Genomic DNA, 4,124 nt, shown 5'->3' on the forward strand with positions numbered 1-4,124 from the left:
AAACTAAAAATCAAAAAACAAAACCCAAAACTCAAACAAAAAGCAATAACTAAAAACAAAATAAACAAAAACAACAACAAAACACAAAACACAAACTAGAAAACTAATATCAAAAAACAAAACCAAAAACACAAACAAAAAACAAAAAACAAAACAAACAACAAAAAGCCAAGAACACAAAAAACAAAACAAAGTCAAACACACAAACAGAAAACAAAACGGAAACACAAACAAAACAACTTAGAATAAAAGCAAAACCAAAAACAAAACTACAACACACAACAAAAATCAAAACTCCAAACCCAAACAAAAAACAACAAACAAAATACAAACAACACACAAACAAAAACACAAAAAACAAAACAAAGTAAAAAAACACAAACAAAAACAACACAAACAACAAAACAACTTAGAATAAAAACAAAACTATAACAAACAAAAAGCAAAACCCCAAACCCAAACAGAAAACAACAAACAAAAATAAAAACCACACAAACAAAAACACAAAACACAGAGCAGCAAATGTCTAAAAATTACACAAAAACAACAACAATAAAACACAAAATAGAAAACAAAAAACAAAACCAAAAACACAAACAAAAAACAAAACAAAAATTAAAAACAGAACACAACAAAACAAGACAAAATAAAACAAAAAACACCAATTCGTTGACTAAATCCATCATTAAGACAGTATTTCTTGACCAAGTGGTCTCCTGTGGGTTGGACAGCAGCAGTGTCTGGGCCTGCAGTGCTTGCATGCATCCTAGAGATGGCATTAGGGCAGCAGTCTGACATCCCGAGTTAGGACTATATGAAAGAGAGAGTGGGCTTCATCCGGTCAGACAGCTCAGGACCTGTTTTAAATCTCTTCAACCCATCCTATTTGAGGTCTATTAGAAACATGGGCAGAAAAATACAGGGACCACTGGTGACCACAGCAATCGGGTTGATGGTGTTGTTACAGTAAGTGACTGTGCAGGATTTCCCATACCATTCTCTTCCTGAAGATGGGCATGTGCTGCTGAGAGAAGGTGACAGGTTGGTCTCTAGCGATGTAGTCTGCATATTTACAGGCGAACATCCCACAGTCACTCCCATTCCGTTGCTGAGGAATCTCCTCTGCTGACATGCTGTGTTGTTTCCACTCCAAAGGGTCCAGCTCGATGTTCCTTCGTGTCTTGCTCTCATTTTGTAAATATTGGAAGATGGTCTCACAGATAGTCTGCCCTGTCTGCCCCATGGAATCCAGGTATGTGATACTTTGTTTTCTCAAATCGATTACCACCAGGCTCCAATGTACCCTCTGGTGAATAGGCACCAAGATAAGTTCTTTGTCAAAGAGATCCATTCCTCGGGTCCACCTTTTCACAGCAGTGTAACCGCTCTGCTTTAGCTTGGGGTAAAAGAAAGTGCTGAACACATGAAGGGCTGGGTAGCCTTGGTTTTCATTTCTCTCAACCAGAAGGTTCATGTAGAAATTGATGACCTCATCATTGAGCCATTGACCGTTCTTCAGGGTCTGGATATCTCTTCGGGTGATTTCCAAATTGAATCTACTACTTAGGATTTCCTCTTGGGGTCCTGGACCCAGTGCGCTCTTAATATCCTTCTTCATGTCTTCTGTAACATGAAAATTTTGATCGACTTCTCTGCCCCCCTTTAGGTTTTTGACAGGCTTTTTCTCTGCCTCAAGTACTGCCATCCTGTTGGGGAGGAAGCTATCGCCTCCGCCACTATCCAGGATGATTGGAGCTGGTGTTCCGGGTAAGGCAGGCTCCAAGTTGTTCCCCCTTCTTGCGTCATGCTTTACACCACCTTCCTTTTCTGTAATGGACTTGTCCTCTGAATATCTGCCCTCTCTCTCGTCTGGTGTAGGTGGTTCTTGATCTTGATGACTGTGCCCTGACACGCTGCCCTTCATCTTGGATGTTACTGGTTGAGGCCTGTGTGGGTCAGGGTGTGGGTCTTCAACACATTTAAGGTGTTTAAGTAACCTCTCGTGCTTTTCCTTTGGGGGGCTCTGTTGGTTTTCCTCCAGGGCAGAGTAGGGACGCTTACACCCCTTGCGACAATCAGCAGGCTTCCTCTCAGCCTGATCTGGAGGGCCTTTGATGTACTCTAGGGGTTGTCTTGGACCGTCTTCCTGGGACTTCTGTACCTGACCCTTACCCGACTGGTCTCTCTCAAGCTCTAGGTCTTGATGCTCCGGAGGGGTCTTCTTCCAGGCCTTGCCAGGTTCTTTAAATATCATCTCTGTCCCATCCTGGCGTTTGGTCTTTGTACGTTGTCCCAAAGCGTCAGACTCTGTCTCTGTTCCACTTCCATCCTGGTGTTTCCTCTTTCTAGCTTTTCCTGAAGCTTCGGGCTTCATCTCCACCCCAGGCTGTTTGGGTTGCCACATGGAGATTGCTTTTTTGGCAGTAGCGGCCTTTCTGATTTCCACGAACCGTATGCCTGGCTCTGAGTTGGTACTCGTGGGGTGTTCGCCCTGATATCTCAGGAGAGCTCTTGTCAACAGAGTTGACTTAGCCCGTCAGGGTCAGTCAAAGAATGGCGATAATTAAGGTGTCAATATCGGGAACCGATTGGTGAACAGATGTTGGCGGTTCACCCGGTTCCACTCTGGGAAGGAAACTCTGAGGAGTTCTAAGAATACTTCCTCAGAAGTATCCTTTTAGGGTGCTGTAACCAGCTACCAGAAATTTCAAAATCGGACTAGTTAATAAAGGTTAAGACACCAGGCCTAAACCTAGCAGCTAAGACTTCGGAGGCAAGCTCGCGAATGATGTCTAACTCAGGGGGTTGCCCTTAGTCACAGCATTCAAGGTTCCATAGCTGGTTATGATGTCACCTGAAAGAACGCAAATCAACTGTTCTGGATGGTGGAAGCCCTCCCCAACCCAAACTCGGTCCAGGATTTCAGAGTGCTCCCTTGCCCGAGTGGGAAGTTTGAATGAATTGATACATAGCTCGGTTCCCTTCAGCAGAGCACAGGGTTACCTAAAACATCTCAACATAGATCAGCTGGTCTTGATGAGTACATTTGTCTTTTAGGAAACTGTCCCATCATGGTCAATTATAGAAAACAAAATATAAGTGCCCTTCAAAATATCTTCTCACAATATGCTTGCTAATTACAAAGAATAAATAGAAATTTACAGTTATAAAACCTAGTAGGTACTGTAGTGTGACAAAACTTTTTTCTTCCCTGGATAAGGAACCCAGGGCAGACCAAAATGCACATACCACCAAAGTCCTAGATGTTGAACCAATAAGTTTTATTGGGGTTATTTATAGGAATATGGGTGAGGGGTTGCTTACAGGAGCAGAAATGACTCAAAGACAGCTGCATCAACAAAGCCCACCCAGCATGGGTGACAGCTCTAAAAGCTGGGAACCTGGAAAAACTACACAGCCTGTAGATGGCTCAACAGACTGGAGAATGACCTTTCCAGGGGCTTTCAGTTGGTCTAAACTTTTTCCAGACAGTTTGTGTGAAGTTGGGTCCTTTGAGAGTCTTCTTTGCTGCTCAGCTTTCTTTCATCTGAGAGGGACTCTCAGCCTTTATTGCTCTCTGGTAGCGACGGAGTCTCGTGAATCTGATCAGTTTCAGGGACCATTTTGAGCTGTTTTGAGTTGCATTCCCTCCTGAGGAGCTTCCCTTCAGAGCAAACGAAGGGTGGAATGGTTCAGTGTTTCTAAATTGAAGGAAATTTGAGAAACTGGTACTAGTTTATTAAGGATCAGTACATTGCCCTAAGAGAATAAATAAAATGTCACCATTGTCAATAGGATACATCTTTCTTCACATCGCTACTTCAGCTACCATCCTACCAATAACACAAGCCCTGAAGTCCTCCCTAGAAAACAATAGGAAGAATTCCATTGTAGCTGCAGTTACAGAGGTGTGCGTTTTCAGTGTGTCCTGAGATCTGAACTCCAGCCATGACTAAACAGCAAGCACTTTAACCACTCATTCATCTCTGGCCCCTTCAGCAGCTCTTTGGCCTGCTTTCAAAAGTACACAGATGCTTTTTCAAAAATATGAGAAAAAGAGTAGAGACACATATTGTTTGTTTTTTCCATGGAAAATATTAACAAATTGTGCAAATATATTTATA

The 4,124-nt window shown here is 42.6% G+C and overlaps 1 pseudogene; it reads right to left on the bottom strand.

Annotated features, from left to right (window-relative positions):
- Positions 1-961: 961 nt before the first annotated feature.
- On the bottom strand, positions 962-2,404 carry LOC114635766 (annotated as a pseudogene).
- Between the last annotated feature and the right edge of the window lie 1,720 nt (positions 2,405-4,124).

The sequence above is a fragment of the Grammomys surdaster genome, unplaced genomic scaffold (assembly GCF_004785775.1).
Source record: "Grammomys surdaster isolate TR1022 unplaced genomic scaffold, NIH_TR_1.0 117611, whole genome shotgun sequence".
Taxonomy (NCBI): domain Eukaryota; kingdom Metazoa; phylum Chordata; class Mammalia; order Rodentia; family Muridae; genus Grammomys; species Grammomys surdaster.